The sequence below is a fragment of the Marmota marmota genome, unplaced genomic scaffold (assembly GCF_001458135.2).
Source record: "Marmota marmota marmota unplaced genomic scaffold, marMar, whole genome shotgun sequence".
Taxonomy (NCBI): domain Eukaryota; kingdom Metazoa; phylum Chordata; class Mammalia; order Rodentia; family Sciuridae; genus Marmota; species Marmota marmota.
The window spans coordinates 52,099,716-52,119,190 of NW_025999968.1; the positions used below are offsets into that span (position 1 = coordinate 52,099,716).

Here is a 19,475-nt window from a genome sequence, read left to right on the forward strand (position 1 = left end):
AAAAAAAAAAAAAAAAAAAAAAAAAAAAAAACTATCTCCATATGTAAATACAGACCTGTTCTGCAGTACTAGAGTTTAGGACCTCAACACATCAATTTGAGGGGTTCACAATTTGGCCCATGACACCTTCCTACGCCAAAATTGAAACGTTAATTTGGGTGTTCACAGATTTAAAGATTCCACATCACACAAAGGCCAGGTGAAGGAGTGAAGTTTCCCTTGAAAAGGGTCATCGGAGTTCAATGGTCGGAATCATGGCAGCCAGCTGCAAAGCCTTATGGGGCATTGGGGAGCTGACTTCTATGCCACTCTATAGGACAGTCAGCACAGAATCAGGTGGAAGGAGTCAGGAAGATAGATCTCTATGGGGGGTGAGGAGAGGGAGATGGGACAACACTTTCTAACAATTCACTTGTTCAACCAAGATCAAGGGCATCCAGTATCAGCCTCTTCAGATTGGCTTTGTTAGGCTCCTTTAGTCTTAAGAAAGCCCAGCCCATGTGCACCTCAAGTCATTCCTACAGCCTGAAAGTGGGGGCCACTCCCTCCGCATCACTGCATAGACCTGAGAGGACTAGCCAGGGAAAGGGCAGGTGGCCTGGCCCAAGTCAGCTCACCTCCTGGCAGCTCCAGCACCAGAACCTGGACCCTCCAGCTCTGGCTTCAGCTCCTCCCTCTACTCCACAGTGGGAACCAAAACACAGCCTCAGGTGACAATCCTCAGCCCCGATGTCAGAGAGGAATCTCCTTCTGCAGTGGAGAGGGGCTTATCAATCCTTCCAACCCTAAAATCCCCAGCTAAAGCCAATCACAGTGGAAGGGCAGGGGAGGGTGACAAAAGATACTTCAAATCCAGCCTCAACAGAACACCTACAATTCCCCAGTGTGTGCATCTGACAATCACTTAACACTGCATCCTATTCACCTCTTAAGATCTGGTTCCTAAAAATCAAAGGCACAGGATTAGGGGAGCTAGAAAGGACCTTGGCCACAATGTGTTTCCATCTCACTGTCTCACAAATGTGGAATCCAAGTTTTACTCCCTGTGGGTCCAAGTATGAGGAGGAAGTGGCTACATGGTACATGGTAATGGTGCACTGTTTAAGTGAAAAGAAACAAAGTACTAAATTGCATCTATGCAAGTGTTACAAATGTGTAAAAAGGCCATGAAAAACACAGATATGGAAGAACAAAGAAAACCAGAAGCAACCACTGCATTCCTATCACAGGCATGTATAAGTCTGCTTTTAAACACCATTTATTGTTCTTACCAATCCACACCATTGTTTAAAATGCATTTTAAAAGAGTAAGCTGATTCATTTGCAGCACAAAATCTTTTAGAAGTGTTCAGTCCCACAGTTCCTGCTGACCAGAAAAAGAGTCTGGGAATGTCAGGCAGAAGCCTGAGCACTTATCAGATCTCAATTAGCAATTTGCTCTCATTCCTACAACCAGCCCCCCGCCCCCGCCCCTCATCCCTGCCTCCGTAGTCACATGCAGTTATTACTGTTCCCTCAACACTTTACCCAGCCACTTGCTCTCAAATCACCCCCTGGCCATGAAAATCTCCATCATCCTTCTGTCTGCTTATAAACAGATACTGTGGAATATTCCTACCTTTTATTATTTTTTTATATTTATTTTTTAGTTTTCAGCGGACACAACATCTTTCTTTGTATGTGGTGCTGAGGATCAAACCCGGGCCACATGCATGCCAGGCAAACGCGCTACCGCTTGAGCCACATCCCCAGTCCTATTCCTACCTCTTAACCAAATTATATTTATTCCCCTTGAAGTTGGGATCAGCCTCCACCATTTAAACCTGCCCCCCAGCCCTTATTATTATAGTTCAGATCCTCCATTATTTTCTACCCATAGACTCTCAGTTTGCAGATCTTCTGAGCCATCTGCAATTTGGTTCTGGCCTCTCAGCACCAAGCCTCCATAACCTTGAAAAAAGCCTGGGTCCACCGAGGCTCACCCTGGAATCAAAGGCATGTTGGTGTACTGTCCTCAAAGTTTTCCTTAGTTTTCTGCTATTTATCTGGTCATTAAACTGCCTGTCTAACTGCTTGCCCACCCACCCATTCCCCCCTCAGAGCTGCATGCTGCCTAGTTTTGGCTCCTGCTGGAACACCAAATTCACCCTGGCTGGAGGCTGCTCACCAGCAACTAAGAGGAACTTTCCTCCAACCAGTAGGTCTGAGATAGAAATGTGGGGATACAGAAAAAAAAAAAAAAAAGATTGAGTCTCCAAAAAGGAGTGCCCATGAGCCACTGGAATGCAAAAGAAGCCTTCGTGAGCAACCCAACACAAGTCCTTAGCCTGTACCCTTGGCCAGGGCCCTTGACCCACATCCTTGCCTACAAAAAGTAACATGAAGGTACTCCGCAAGCCGCAGGAAAATTGATGTGAAATTGTGTACTTCTGCCCTGACTTCCCTCTAGGGCAGCCCCTAGCAACTGTCCCTCTATAAATATTAACATCCTGCACCAAAGGGTTGCTCTCTCTCCCTCTGAGATGGACTGCATTCTCCCTCAAATGATTATTTCTTACTTTACCCCAAAAGACATTTCTCCCTTAACACAGCCCATATTCTCCCTTGAATGTGTATTTTCTGTCTTAAATAAATCTGCCAGTGTCTCTGACACATACTGACATGCTTTTCCATCATATATGCCAAGGACCCCACTTGTCCTAAGCAAGGTCACCGTTGTGGTTTAGATATGAGGTCTTCCCCAAAAGCTCATGCATAAGACAATGCAAGAAAGTTTAAAGTGAAATGATTGGGTTATGAGAGCCTTAACCCTATCAGTGCATCAATCCACTGATAGGGATTAACTGGAAGGTAACTGTAGGCAGGTAGGGAGTGTCTGGAGGAGGCAGGTCACTGGAGGCGCACCTTTGGGGTCTATATTTTGTGCCTGGTAAGTAGAGCACTCCCTCCCATGCTCTCTCTTTCTCTCTCCTTCCTGACTGTCATGTCCTGAGCTGCTTTCCTCCCGCACACCTTTCCACCATGATGTTCTGCCTCACCTCGAGCCCAGAGCAATGAAGTCAGCCATCTATGGACTAAGACCTCTGAAACCGTGAGTGCCAAATAAGTGTTTCCTCTTCTAAAATTGTTCTTGTCAAGTCTTTTGATCACAGTCATAAAATAGCCAAATAAAACAATTCCCCTCTCTGGAAACTCCGTCTGTGACATTAGTGTTAACTAAACATATCTCTATCCCATGTCCTCAATTTACTTAAACAGGCAATCTAACAGAGGGGTTGGACATAATTTTGGGTGGAATTATGGCTCAAAAAAAGTTATGTGGAAATCCTAAAATCCCGCCCCCCCTACACAGCACCTGTGATTGTGAACTTCTTTGTAAATTGGCTCCTCTCAGATGCAACAAGATGGGGTCATATTGACTCAGACTGCACCAACCAGTGATGGGCATCTTTGTAAGAGAAAGGAAATTGGGAAACAGACTTAAAGGAGAAGACTGTTATCTGAGGAAGACAAGGATCCACGCAATAGTGTCACAAGATAAGGAGCCCTCGGGGCTGTAAGAAGCTCAAAGAGGCAAGAGAAGAATTTTCCCTGGAGCCTTGGAAGGAAACGGGCCCTGCCCACACTGTGATTTCAGACTCCAAGCCTCCAGAGTTTGAAGAGAATAAATTTCTGTTGTCTTAAATCTCCCTGCTTGTGGCACCCTATGACAGCAGCCCTAAGAAACCAAAACAGGCATGAATTAAGTTGGACTTGAAAATTATCAATATTCTAGTATCTTCAGGAGGGACAGAGCTGTGCAGGAGCCAGCAGGAGATCCTAGAGAAAAACTGTGCTCAGGAGGCACAACCATGACTCAACGGTGGATATAGGACCAGTGTCGGAGAGAAAGGGGAGAGAAGAAAGGGAGGCAGTGAGCCCTCCAAGGTCAATATACGCTGATGCTGAGGGTCTCAGTTCAATCCCAGTCTGAATGGATCCATCAATGGGGCTAATCCTGCCATTGAGATCGAATCATGGGGCTCCTTTGCTGCCCACCTCCGGGAGCTTTCTCATCTTTGTTCATTCCAAAGCATCCACATATTCTTAATTCTTCCTGAGGTTCTTATTGTTGAGAGGAGCACTTTGCTATTAATCCCCACGTGTAAGGGGATTACACAACAAGAAAATATAACTTGGCAGCCTTAGGTTTCCACTAGTTACCACTTACACAAGGATATACTGATGAATGTGATTTTACTTGTTATGAAATGAATACTCATTTTATTCATTATACAATCTTTCAAAGTTAGAGAAAATACCCAGAAAAAAAAAAAAGAACCACACTTAATCTCAACACTTAAAAAACACTTGGAAAATATTGGCATATATTTGATGTAATGAAGAGAAATAGTTCTGAATTAATTTTTTTTAAAACAAACCATGTTGATAGACTATTTCTAAAGAATCACCCAGAGGAAGAGAATGAAAAACAAGCCAACAAACAAGCAAAATAAATAAATAAGTAGAAAACAAGCAAACAGACCAAAAAAAAAAAAAACCACACATCATGCTTGAGAAAAGGAAAGATAGGCCTGCATAATCAAGGGGTGTTAACCATTTTAACACTGCTAGAGAGCAGAGAGGTTTTATTTATGTTAAGGTACAAAACCAAACACAGCATCTCACAGCATCTATAGGCCAGGGCACTAAGCTAGTCAACTTAACTCATGTCCTAAAAAGCCCTTTCAGAATTGCACAAAGGAACTTTTCCAAAGTGGAAAAATCATACCTTATTATTGCTTGAGAGTTATCCATCCTCCCCACACACACACACAAATTAAAGTTTCCTGGCAACCATAACACAGCAACCAAGACTATACCTAGTGCTCATGGACCAATTCCTCCAAACCCCATACCTACTGACTGCCCCAGCTATGGGGCTATGTCCCAGACTTCTGGAAGGATTGGCTGGCTCCATGTGCTGAAATAAAGATAAGGGCCAGGCACGCTACAGTGCTAGTTGCTAGTTGCTAGTTGCTAGGAGGCCCATAAATTCGCTTTTCCTGACTTGGATGGGATTCAGAACTGCTGTATCACAGGCTGAGAAGACACGGATTACTGCAATTAAAATTCACAGGCTGTCCATGAGGAATAATTCTAGCTCTTCTCACTCTAAATAAGCTACATTAACTGACCTGGGGCAGTGAACTGGGATCTCTAAAATCTTTGGCAAGAAAACTCCAGAATCCTAACACTAACCAACCACTTTGACAAATAAAGTCTATCGAGTTTTGACTCCATTTTTCAAAGGAGTTGGCCATTGGGTATTCCTGTTTGAAAAGCTAAAAATTGTAGCCATAGGCTGCCATAAGCCTTTAACATAATTTGAATTGCTTAATAAAATTGGTGAGAATTCACAGGGCCAAGGCTGTGGACAGAGTCAACCCTGAAGTTAAACAATTAATTATGGGGATGGGGGAGGGACAAACACAGAGTGAATATTTTAGGTTTATTTTGAAATAATTGCTTTGTTAAATTGCTTAGTTAAGTGAAAACCATAATTATGCAGTTTTAAATTTCTAAATTACAATGAAATGTTAAAGTTCAATTGATATAATTGTAGAATTGAAATTATAATTTCTAATCGCAGATTTCAGGATGAGATAATTACCCTAATAGTCATAAAACTTTTCTAAAATGTCACGGTAGACCTGGCATGGCACTTGGAACATTTTTCTGAAAATATTTTCAATGCTTAATAAACTGCTTAAGAGGAGCAATATAGGAATGATCACCCAGCAATAGTCCTCCTCCATGACATTACCCACGATAGATTTGAGGGCTAACCACAATCCTTGCATGATGCAGTCTCAACAATGTACTGAGGTCATTAAGCAGAAGAACCTGCTGAAGCACTTATAAGCCAAATGCCTAAAAAAAATTATGAACTCATTTTCAAGAACTTTCCATCCTAAAAAATGTACCTGATTAATTGAACTCTAACTAAAATAATAAGCAAAAGCTGAAGCACCTTAAGAAAGCTCATTTCCAAATATCTAGAAAACATAAACTCCTTCCCCAGGTAAAGAAATTTAAATAAATGACCTTAAATAGTACAGCATTTGCAAAGTTGGGGATGCAGCTCAGCGGCAGGAGGCTGGACCCCCACAGTATAGTATTAATTTCCTTTGAATGCAGGTTTCTCACCTCAGCACCACTGGCTATGGACCAGACCATTCCTTTTTTTTTTCTTTTAAAGAGAGAGAGAGAGAGAATTTTTTAATATTTTTTTTTAGATTTCGGTGGACACAACATCTTTATTTTATTTTTATGTGGTGCTGAGGATTGAACCCAGCGTCCCGCGCATGCCAGGCGACCGAGCTACCGCTTGAGCCACATCCCCAGCCCCAGACCATTCTATCTTGGAGGACCATTCTGCGCATTGCAGGATGGTTAGCAGCATCCCTGGCATCTAGGACTTCCCCAGAAGTGGCAACCAACAATGTCTCCAGAACTTGCCAAATGCCTCCTGGAAGCAAAACTGCCCAGAGTTAAAAACCCCTCTCCCAATATAACCATACAAAAATATCACCCCGTCCCCCGCAAAATAATTTAACATCCAAAAGCTGACACCCAAAGACACTTCTAAATTTGATTGCAAGTATTTCCTTCAATTAGCTTTGGTAAATAAATGAATAACTGAGTCACTCATGGAGTTTTGTTATTTTTTTTAATATGTGAAGTACTGCTCTTTTTTTAAGTGTAAATATGGAATTCTCATATACTGCAGATGGAAATGTTCTAAAACAAAATGTGTGGCTGGAGTTGTGGCTCAGTGGTAGAGCGCTTGCATGGCATGCGTGAGGCCCTGGGTTCGATCCTCAATGCCATAAATAAATAAATAAATAAATAAATAATAAAATAAAATAAAAGATCCATTGACAACTAAAAAATATCTTTTTAAAAAAAGTAAAACTGAAAAAAAAATGTTTCTTGTACTCCTTTACTTAATCTGTAAATTAATTACACCATCAGAACTGTAGAAAACAAAATACAAATCTAATATACCACCGAAGTATGGAGTGAAAAATATTGACAGAATTATAACCAAGTAAACATTCTTAATTGATTCTCAGCTTTCACAAACAATATGCAAAGGACATCATCAAGAAAGTAAAATGACAACCTATTGAATGGAGAAAATATTTGAAAATCACGTCTGATAAACGTCATAAAGATGGGCTGGTGGTATAAGCCAGTGGTGGAATGCTTGTCCAGCATGTACAAGGCCCTGGGCTGCATTCCCAACATCACAAAAACACAAAAAATAAAACAAAAGACATAAAGAATTCTTAAAACTTACTAATGAAATGACCAAAATCCAAGTGAAAAATGGGTGAAGTGTCTGACTATTCAGACATTTATGAAAGAAAATATGCAATTAGCCAATAAGAACATGAAAAGATGCTCAACATCATTATTTATCAGAGAAATGCAAATCAAAACCCCAAGGAGACATCACTTCTCACACAACTAGAACATTTATAATAAACAAGACATATAATAAGAGTTGGCAAGGATGTGGGGAAACTGGAATTCTCATATACTGCAGATGGAAATGTGAAAGGTACCACCATTTTGGAAAGTCATCTGTCAGTTCCTCAAAAGATTAAACAGACTTATCATATGACCTAGCAACTCCACTCTTAGATAGATGCCCAAAAGAATTTTTACAAAACAGATATTCAAACAAATACTTGTGCACTAATGTTCATAGTTGCAACTTTCACAATAACCAAAAGGTAGAAATACTCAAATGTCCATCAACTGATAAATGGATAAACAAAATGTGTTATGTCCATACAGTGCATGTTATCTGGCCACAAAAAGGAATGGTTCACTGATCCATACAAAATGAAAGAAGCCAGTCACAAAAGGCCATATACCATATAATTCCATTTACATGTAATATCCAGAAAAGGCAAATTTGTAGAGACAGAAAGCATATTAGTGGTTATCAGAGGCTGGAAGGAGGGGTAATGAAAGGAGTGACCAATGGGTACAGGTTTTCTTTGGGGGTGATGGAAATGTTCTAAAATTGATTGTGATACTTATATAACTCCATAAATATATCTAAAATCCCTGAATTCTGTAATTTAAAGAGAGTTAAATTTCATGGTTTGTGAATATCTCAACAGCTGTTATGAAAATAAAAACAATCTATAGGCAAGGGGTAGAACACTTAATCATGATGGCAAAAAAACGATATAACAATGTTACCAGCTGGGACAGATGACACACAGGGAGTTGGGGAAAAAAGCAGATCAGGACCCAATGTTCTCATTCTAAAGAGGGGGTACCAAAAGTCATAGGTTGATGTAACTGAAGTAAAGGTCTCTATAAATAACATAAAGACTGAAGAATAATGACAAGAAGAACCTGCTATGGTCTGACTGTGTCCCTCCAAAATGTCACTGGCTAGGAACTTAATCCCCACATTCATGTGTTGATGGTATTTGGGGGTGGGGCCTTGGGGAGGTGATGAGGATTACATGTGGTCATGGGGTGGGTTTACTATGATGTGAATGGAGGCACCTAAACTGAAGAAGAACCTAAACTGAAACACACCCTTTCTCACCAAGTGATGCCCTCCACCATGTTATAAAGCAGCATGGGGCCCTGGTCAGGTGCTGGTGCCATGCTCTTGGACTTGCCAGGCTCCAGAACAGTGAGCTACACAAACTTCTAGTCTTTTTTTTATCCGTTACTCAGTCTCAAGCATATTGTTATAGAAACTTTTAGGACATCAAGATAACCACTAAAAGAACTCAAATAAAAATTGAGTCAAAATGATTGTTTCTGAAGATTATAGGACTGGGCAGGAATAAAACAAGATGGGGACAGAAGATATTGTTCATGATAAGCCCATCTGTTCTATGAATTTCTTAATACTATATGGAGTTACTACTCTGCACATTGTTTTTAGAATCAAATCAAACTTGGCAGTACTTGAGTGGAAGAATCTTTATCAAAGAACAAGATACTTTATGTCAGAAAAAAAAATTAAATTGAATCATTACTACTGAGTGAAATCGTGACTTCAGTGTATTTGAGCGAAACTGACAAGTTTAGCCAGGCATGGTGGTGCACAGTTGTAATCCCAGCCGAGTTTCATGACGACAACACAATGTTCCTGCAGAAAGCCTAAGGGCTCTGCTGAGGTGGTGAGGCAGGGGGATGGCAAGTTTGAAGCCGACCTGGGTAGCTTGGTGACACCCCGAAGTATTTAAAAAGGGTTAAATAAGTAGTTCAGTAACAGAGCACTTGCCTCACATGTGTGAGGCCCTGGGCTCAATCCTAGTGGGGGCAGGGGGGGTGCTGACAAATTTAATAGCCAAGACTACAACCCAAGAAGTCCGCCTGAAAATGGATGTCGGGCCTCTAAGAGAACAAGAAGGGTTAAAACCTTCCCACACAGCAACAAAAAACATTCAGAAGTCCTAATAACCTTGGAATCAGAGGACCATCTGGGATGGAAGAGCACTGTCCCAAAACCACAGGCCCAACTTGAACACGCTTGGGAAGCCTCCGGGGGAAGGCTCACAACAGGCACCATAGGGTCTGCCATCAGGAAGCACAACGTGGTTATTTAAAACACCATGACAATTACAACTGGGACACTTGGGACTCGGGACTCCGGGAAGCCAAAGTGGGGCACCTGTGAGAAAGTCAGGTAGAAGAATTAATAATTACACAGGCAAGAGGCACAGGCGAGGGCCCTAGGGCCCTACCCAGAGGACTCAGGGGCTAACCAGGCAGAAACAGTCCCTGCAGTTATCAGACCTCAAGAAGTTTATGCTATGCTACTGAACTTGCCCCAAAGGGATCCTTTCTGAGGACAACCTTGTGGCCTGGGAGGAGATGGAGACACACATATTACTTCACTTAGTGAGGTCAGGCTCCTATCAAGTCCAAAACAAGACCCGTATGAGAAAGTCATGACGAGAATAAATCCACAGTTCTGAGCCTCTGAAAAACAGCCCAAAGAGTGAATGTGAACTAGCTCAGGGTCCCCTGCTCCCCTGGACATTCCTGCCTGAAATCATCATTCCCCTGGAATGCAGCGGAGTGTACCCTCCCAGCCCAGGAGATGCAGAGAGACCCAAAGAAGTCTTGCCCCCAGAAGCTGAAGAAGCCCTGGGCAGGCCAGGCCTTGGGCTATAACCTCTACCTGAAGACCCTGGAGCCTCCAGCAGGACTGGAAGCAAGGCTCCTCCAGGCTCCTCCAGGCTCCTCCGTGGACAGGCAGACCCAGCTCCCCTCCAGGACCACACTGTCCAGGCCACCTTCCCAGGAAGGGCTGGAAATCCCATCCACTCCATTCCTCATTTTGACACCTCTGCAGGAAAGACTCCCAGACACCCTCATCCTGACCTCCTCCTTCCCGGGGGCTGACCTGAGGCTCCTTATCACCCCTGCAGAGCAGGCAAGAGGAACCAGGAGCAGGAAGTAGACTCATCCTTGTTTACCAGGTTATCAGCTCTAAGGAGGGGAAAGTGGAAGAGAGGGGGGGAGCTCTCCACTGGAGGCGGCTTTACAACAGCAGCTTTTTTTTTGTTTTGTTTTTCTGCAGGATATCCTGTTTCCCCCATGGCCACAGAACTGGGTTTGGGGTTCTTAAGGAAAAGCAACTAACTCTCCATGGTGTGATCGCCACTCCATACCCATTCAAAGCCTGGAATAGCTCTCAGGCCCAGTCCCTCCACATCATGCCCTTCACCCTCTATACACACTATGCTCAAGTGTAAGCTAGTCGTAAATTGGGCCCAGTAAGAGATGCACAGCAATCACTAATACTCTGGGGCTGGAGGTGTTGCTCACTGGTACAGCCCTCACCAAGCATGTGTGAGGCCCTGTGTTTGATCCCTAGCGCCACAAAAACAAATAAATTAAAATAACTAATAATAAAATCAAACATTTATAACCATACATTTTAATAAAAGTTATTTAAAATTTATGCATTGTTTATTTCTGGAATTTTCCATTTAATATTTTCAGACCTCAGGTAATTGAAGCCATAGAAAGAAAAAAACATGAAGCGGGGGTGGCAGTGGGGGTGCTGCACTCCTCCTTTGATCTTTAATAAATCAAGCTCTATGGGGGCAGAAACTGGAATAAACAACATAGGTGTTGAGTTTTTTAAATCAAAGACACCTCCCCCTTTCTTTTTTTCTCCTCTCATGAATTTGAAGTCCTCCCAGATAGAAAACCAAGTATTTTCCAGATTATACTTTGATGTTGCTAGTCTCTACATTGCTGGGACCCTCACTCCACCCCCAAAACACTAAAATCCCCTTGTGGGAAGATAGGTTTCTGGCCAGCCCAGCCTCAAAGGGCTTGGCCCATTTGGAAGTGAAAAAACCTTCCTCCCACAGAGTTCTCCAATCAGACATCATCTTTGTTTAACATCCTCTGAAAGCAGACAACCGATCAGTTTCATATCATACCACTGTTGTGTCCCTACCCCCAGCACTTCTGTCAATGAACCGAGACCCCACTCCGCAGCCACGTAGCAGGATGCAAGGTGTCTGGGATCTGCCTCAGCCCAGCTGGGGGAGAAACCTCTCCAGCTCAAAAAAGCTCCAAGGTCTTCTAGAAGAATGTCCTACCAGCACTGGAGTCTGCTGCCTAGAGACTGAACAGGGGCACTCCACCACCAAGCTACATCTCCAGCCCTTTTTATTTATTTACTTACATTTACTTATTTATTTGATATGAGACAGGCTCTTGCCAACTTGCCAAGACTGGCCTTGAACTTGTGACTCTCCTTCCTCAACCTCCATAGTCACTGGAATTACAGGTTTTTACCACCCGCCACCACTCCCCAGTCCCAGTCCTTGTGAATTTCTTAATGAGGTCCCTGGAGACCCAAGAGAACAGGGAAAGTCTTGTGTGAGGGGTGTGGAGGAAGGTGCCGGAGGTTGGGAAAGAGATGGAAAGGGAAAACTGCCTCACTATTCATATTCTGTATCCTTTTACACTAGAACACTGTTTTATTTTCGAAACACTCTGTTCCCTGCTGAGTACTGCTTTATTTCTGAGTACCTCCTTTATTTCTCTTTAATTTTTTTTTACATAAGTGACTTGACCTCCAATCGATGATGAGAGTAAATTTTTTTATTTGACACAGAGTTACAGAAAATGGAATGTTTACAGATACAAGCCCTGAAGTTTGGAATTGGGAAAAATAGGAAAAGTTTGCTGGGGACTTGCAGATCTGATTTTTCTGGTCCTCTATTTAGGAAAAAAAAAAAAAAAACAGAGAGACACATTCAGACGCATACCCTCTACCTAGTTGCTCAATTTAGAAAAGAAAATGTCGATGCATACATGACCAATCTGCACCTTTATTTTTGTTTCTGCCTTCTTTAAACACTTTTCTGTCTATAAAACCAAACTTCTTTCCTTGGACCATTAGAATGCTTATTTTATTTTATGGAATGAAGTGCTACTGGAGTCCAGAACTGAAATTAAAGCCAGTCAATATAGTTAAACTAAGTTGTGGTATTATCCTTTGAAAATGCACACACACACACACACACACACAACACTGAAATTGCATTTTGCAACAGGAAACCCAATGACTGGATATAGTGAAAATAAGAATCTTTCTCAAACACAAGCCTGAGTCTGTGTTGTCCTGAAACCCTACAGGTATATGCACATTGTCCATAGGAACCAGATTCTCCCTCTGGCTTCTAGCCCTCATCCCTATGCACCGCTCAGGTAGGGAGAGGACATTCTGCCATTACTGATTCCTACACACTCACCTGTATTCCCCACTTGGGAAATCATAGGTGTGTACTGCACAACTTTTAAAATGTTAAACTGTGTCCCCCACCCACCCCACCCCTCGCCAAAAATGATTCTTCTCTTGTTAGTAAGCTCCTTGCAGATAGGAGAGTGGAACTGTTAACAGGCACACCTAGTAGGCCCACAGCAAGGCCTTCACAGGTGCTCCAGAATGGCAGGAATTTTAGGGAGAGGAAAGCAGATGAAGTCTGCTATTCCTTTCTGGTTTAGAGGGGGGTGGGGAAAAGAGAACTGAAGAGGAGGAGGAGGTCTTTGTCCCAGCTCTTTGGAAGGGCATTAGAGTGTAGTCAGATTGTCAGCTAATGAGATTTCCTAACCACTCGCTCCCTTTTAAGTTTAGGCCCCCAACTGATTTGATCCCCAGACAGCAGGGGGGGGGGGGCGGCAGGAGGCCTTCAACATCCCCAAGGGCCAGAGAATTCCCAGCACAAACGTGGGAAGGATAGGAATCATTTCTGGGAGTGGAATTTAAATAGATTATCACATTTATCAATTGATACACAGCAATAGTGCTACAGGCCCATTCCACCTCAACAGCATAGGGGGCGCTTCCAGCAATCAGCCTCTGCCTGGGTGCCTGAGTTGGGCCCAGCGGACTGCAGGGTTGGGGACCAGTTCCTGGAGACTTCCACAATCACTGGACAGACTGCAAGTTCCTTGCCTGGAGTTTTCGTCTGTTTGCTTGGGCTGGCAAAGATCTCTGAGGTCCACATTTAATGGATGTGGTGTTGGACCTGGCTCAATAATTTACCCCATCAGGCAAAAGGGTGTTAAAACAGGAAACGTTTCTTCAATAATATCTTGGTCTGTCAACAAGCCTGAGATTGTCTCTCTTAACTGTTTGTCAGATTGTGTGTGGTGTTTTGAGGTCCTCCCCCCAATATGAAACTGTCTTCTCTTTTTCCTAAAGAAAATGAGCAATGCAGAGGTAGAAGAGAGGAAATCCAGGTCAAAACACATTAACAACGTTTTGGAAGACACTCAATGAAATCAATTCTCCCTTTCTACCTTCCCAGCTTAGTCAACAGCCTCCTCCTTAAGTTTATTTCCCCTCCATTCAAAGATAATTACTTAGCAACTTCCCTGTTTACCACTCAAAGGCACTCTTCCTTCTGAGCTCTTTACTTTGAGGTACAAAAGAGCCTGTTCTGGAACCCAGTGATTTAGCGAACTTTTCTGCTACAAAACAGCTTAAATTTCACCTCTCTTTGTTCAAACCTCCCTCCATACTGGACCTTATCACTCTGCAGCAGTCATTGGTTCCCCAGCCACCAATTCCCACCTGGAGAATTCTTCCTCCTCCAAGCCCTGGTCTTGGGCCTCACACCATCTTGAGGAAGCAGGAAGATGAAACAACTAAAACCCAGTGGAAATCCAAACACTTAAAAAAGGAGCTGCAAGTGATTAGATAAGTAAAATCAGTCAAAGGCCAAGTAAAACAAGTCCTGCTTGAGACCGAAAACAGTGTTTGATGCCTTTTAAAATAAAATAAAATAGGAGCTGGAAGATTGGAGAACACAGAAAAGGGAAGACACGGAGCCATTCTCTCTATAACAGATTTTCTCTAACAGAGAAGAAACTCCTGCACTTCCTATGTGGCAGTTCTGTGCCATGCAATTCATTTATATTGTCGTTTAACCCCCTCCCCCTGAGGATACTCATTATCCCCACTTTACAGACGAACAAACTGAGACTTCAGGAGATTAAGTAGCTTGGCTAGGATCACCCAGCTTGTGACATGGAGCAGGTATTGGCACCCTAGTTTGTTTGACCTCAAGCCCAGGTTCTCAACCTCTGCTCTAGCTCCAAGGGTGCGCCAAGTCAGCAAGCATGGGTAACCCGATCCCATCCACTCTGACTCCAGGATGCCGCACAGCTGCTGCACGGAGCCGCGTGGGTACCACTGTAGTAGACACGGATCGCACACTGTTCCCAAGGGCTCGCGCGCGTCCTTCAAAATCTGCCGACACGGAGAAAAAGGCAGGCTCAAAGACAACCTGAACCCAGAGGAGGAAGACCAGAGGATGAGACAGGAAAGGAATGGCCAGGTCAGCGACCCGAGGGCAGTCATCCTGAGGTCCCAGGACACCAGAGCCTATGGGTGTAGGGGACTTGAGTGCACGGGGCGTGGCGGGGGCTGGGCGCGAAGTCGGTGTCTTTTCCCTGAAGCAGGAGCTGGGGGGAGGCTGGGGGAGGAGGCGTCACCTGACAGCGCGCACCAACTTCTTCTCACTTGGAGGGGGCTCGCAGCGGCAGCCAGGGCAGGGGGAGAGCAGCGCACAGCTCTCGCCCAATGGCGAGGTCTGTAAACAAAAGCGGGGCCCACGCGGGTCCCCAGCCGGGGGACGAGCCGCGCGGTTCAGCGGCATCGGAGCGGCGGGGGGCGAGGCGGGGAAGGGATACGATGAGGGGACCCAACGCAGAGTCTTCGGGACCCCCGCGGCCCCGACAAGTCATTGTCTGCACACCCGCAGGATTCCACTTTAAATGCCCCCTCCCTGGCCCACCGCGGGTCCCCCACTCTGTGTGCCGGACCCTGGCTCTCTGTCCGGTATGCCTGGCCCCGATCGTGGCACGGATGGCCAGAATGTGCTCCCTACCAGCGATGCCAAAAAGCCAGGCCCTTAAGTGTCCAAGTCAGGGACCGCGACACACACACACACATAGACACGGGCACACACGCGTACGCCCTCCCCGAAGTTGATAAAAAAAATCAGCCAATAAATACATAGTGATGCCGTCGCCGCAGGTCAGCGCTGACCTCCTGCTGCCAGGAAGACCGAATGCCAACGCCTGGACACTGTCACATCCATTCGGCGGCGCCGGGCGCCTGGTCTCCGCTGTCTCCCGTCCCTCCGGGACCCTCCTTCGCGCTACAGATATCTTCCCTTACCTTCCCTCCCCAGATCACCCCACCTCCCAAGTGTATGCATACGAAAACAATACGAGTAAAGCCCGATCGGGGGGAGCTAGGACCCGCCGGGAGCCCCAGTGTGCGGGAGACTGGGGTCAGGACGTGCCCGTCACGGGCACAGCGGCTCAGGGCATCCTCATCGCCACCCCTCGGGGTGGCTCTGGCCAGTCGAACCGCAGCCCCCAGGCTCGCAGTACTCACCTGCGACGCTCCTCCCGGATCGCCGAGACCCCTACCAGGCACAATGCGGGACCGCTGGGCCCCTGGGGCTGCGGGCGCCGAAGCGTTCGCCGAGCTGCAGAGCTGCGCGCCGGACGGCGGCGGCGCTGCTCTACCCGGCCGCGCTCGGGCCCGCTCGAGGTCTGCCAATGGGAGCTGTCAGGGCGCCTCTGCCGGCGGCTTCGGGGGCGGGGCCGCGGGAGCCCGTGGGAAACCGAGTTCCGATTGGACCTCCTGACAATCGCTCCGCCTCCGTCCAGCCAATCAGAAACGGCGGATACGGGAGCGGGGCGTTCGGAGTTGGACTGAGAGTGACAACAGGCGCACGCGGGGTACCTGAGCTGCGTCCCGGCCCCCTGCCAGCGGTTAGACGGAAGCTGGCCTTCCGCGCTCCGGGATACCTTCCAACCAGGCTCTGGCGGCGCAATCTGGAGAGACCGCGGAAAGACTGAGGGGGCGCGGCGACCCGGGAACAGCGAGGGATCCCCTAACAAAGCAGCTTTGGGAGGGCCAAGCGGCCTCCGCCTCCTTCTGCAATAGGTCCTTGAAGCTGCCTGTCACCCTGTATAGGTGGAGGTGGCCAATGATGTGCACTGAAGGAGCTCTAGTTGGCGCGCGCGCGCGGCTCGGCATCGGTGGGATTGGTCGAAGGTAAAGGATTTTCCTGCCACCTAAGGCGGAGAGGAAGGGGGAACTGAACGGGGGAGGCGAAGAGCCAAAAAACGTTGTACCTGCGACACGTGGTCTGCTTAGGGAGGCTTGTGGCTGACAGCAGGGGGAGACAGGAACTTTTTTTAGGAGAGAGGAAAATCTTAATGCAATCCCTTCCCGAGGATGCCAGAAGATGTTAGCCACTCAACAGGCTCCAGATAGTGCACGGTGGCCTTACCCGAATCCTGGATATTCCTGGGCTACCTGATTTGGCTCACCTTGCCCAGCCAGTGAACTTGAGGCTTGGGCCTCACGTTCACCTACTGGACAGAGTACCTGGCTCTGATCTCTGTAAAATCGCTAGGTTGTGAGGAACATAGAAAAGGAGATATGACCCTAGAGCCCCTAGCGAAATCTATCCTGCACAAGACTAAAGCTTCCCCCTTTCCTTGGGAACCTTGGTCACCATCAACAATAAAGGCTGGAATAAATGTGCATTACCCCCTATTCCATACTCAGGTTCGCACCAGGGGATGGGAAAGCCTGTCCCCCTCCCCATCATCTTGTTAAAAACAAAATGAATACCCTGGGCATTGGAGGCTAAACCTAAACGAAAAATTGAAAATCATCTTAGACACTCCCTTCAACCCTCTCCCATCTGTTCTTATTAACTTCCCCAATGCAACCCTTCCTCCCACCTGGACTTCATGAAAGGTCTCTGATGGTCTTTCTACCTTAGGCCTTGCCTCCTGATATATGCTGTCCACTTTGCAGAATGATACTTCTAAACAGAAAATTTTCCTCTTGTGCTCTCTTTTCTGTCTTTTTCTTTCCTTTGCCCAGAAAACACCCATCCGCGGGCCCTCCCTTCCCTTGACTAATTCCTACTGCTTCTTTAAATCCGAGTGTGGCTGACAGTGTACCAAAGCTGTAAAGGTTTTCAGAACTCCTACTGTGGGCAGCCTTCTGTAGCCAGTGAAGTTTAATCGCCCAGGGCCCTTTGTGTCTCCCTCATGGCCTGGGTTATAGGGTGCTGCAATTGTCCGTTCATTGTGTTCTCTCTACCAGCACAGTACTTCCTGAAAGCCAGAACTTTATCTTCACTGCTGTATCCCAGTGCCTAGCACAGTGCTTGGCACAGTTTGGTTGCGCAGAAATTTAATCAATAAAATATTTTATCAATGAATTGTATAAGTGCTATAATTACAGGAAAGAGTTTTAAAGATGTGAAGAGTTTCCAAAACTTCAGTTTAAGAAGAATGTTTAGAATAATGGATTTCTGTAATCCCAGAGACTTGGGAGGCTGAGACAGGAGGATCGGGAGTTGAAAACCCAACTTCAGCAATTTATCGAGGCCCTAAGCAACTCAGCAAGAGCTTGTCTCTAATAAAATATTAAAAAGGGCTTGGGGATATGTCTTGGTGGTTAAGCGCCCCTGGGTTCAATCCCTGGTACCCCCCCCCCCAAAAAAAAAAGAATAGATTTCAAAGTGATATGTCCAGCAGGTTCCATGACAGGTGTTACAGGAAGGTTTCTAAGTCAAGTAGGAAGAGATTTTCTAGAAGACACCCTTCCAAAACCAGCCTTGTCTCAGTCAACACCTTGCCCAAACTGCCCAATGAGGAATCATTCCTTCATAGGCTTTGTGTCCCAGGAGAAAAGCAATTTCTTGACCTGTTACAAGCCACCATCTTGGGAAAGGGTGTGTGTGTGTGTGTGTGTGTGTGTGTGCGCGCGCGTGTGCGTGCATTAACAAATATGTACATTTGGAAATGAGTAGAGTTTTTTTTCCCCAAAGGGTATTCCCAAGTATGTTTGACCATGATTAAAAGCAATGACTCTGGACCAAGCTGCCAGAGTTTCAAACTGTAACCAAGGACTTTACGTCAGACCTCCATAGTGTCCCCATCTATGTAATTGAGATGTTTGTACAGCCCATCACATGGGGTTGGCATTAGGATGAATGAGTTACGTAGCATAACAACTATTTAAATAGCATTTATGTTGGGGCTGGGGTTGTGGCTCAGCGGTAGAGTGCTCACCTAGCTAGTACGAGGTGCTGAGTTTGATCCTCAGTACCACATAAAAATAAATAAATAAAATAAAGGTGTTATGTCCAACTACAACTAAAAATTTTTTTAAATAGCATTTGTTTTATAGTAAATATTAAAGAATCTAGAGGTGATTTAAAACATATGAAAGATGTACATATATGCTAATTACAGCATTCAATAAAAGGGACACAAGCTTCCAAAGACTTGAACATCCAGGAATCCTGAAACCAATCCCCAACCAACACCTAGAAACACCTACAATTGGATTCCTTTTCCCCGCCCTTTTGGAGGGCTGCTTTCCTAGGATGATTGTGTTCAGGAAGTAACACTGTGTCTGGGTAGACTTCATATGACTCCTCAGAGCTGCCTCTGATTGCCTTGATTGCTTTGCTCCTAAGAAATTGAAAAGTGGTTGATTTACAGAATCCTAGTGTTAGGTTGGCTGGATGAAGAATTAAAAGTTAAATGATTTTCCCCTTTCTCTATCAGAAATAATCATAATAGATATTACACAGAGATTATGACTCCAAGCATCCATGTATAAATAGATGGATTTACAGAATCCTAGTGTTAGGCTGAATTCAAGCCCCACCATCTTCCAGCCAGGTAACTTTGAATCTATCCTAAGCCTCGGAATCTCATTTTCTAAAATGGGTAGTGTAAGAGAATGGGTAAGAGAATGCCTAGTGCCTAGCCCACTGCCCCTAAAGGCAGATGGATACACAGGAAATCACCATCTGGGCTCTTGCCCTCCTGTCTCTCCCTGAACAACCCCCCCCCCT

General features: G+C 45.3%; 1 long non-coding RNA gene across 1 annotated transcript in view; it reads right to left on the reverse strand.

Annotated features, from left to right (window-relative positions):
* LOC125616941 overlaps positions 1-16,445 on the reverse strand; it is a 103,441-nt gene extending 86,996 nt beyond the window's left edge. The window contains exon 1 of the long non-coding RNA XR_007347736.1: positions 15,971-16,445. This is a non-coding gene — a long non-coding RNA (uncharacterized LOC125616941). The remainder of the gene's footprint in view (positions 1-15,970) is intronic.
* Positions 16,446-19,475: the final 3,030 nt, after the last annotated feature.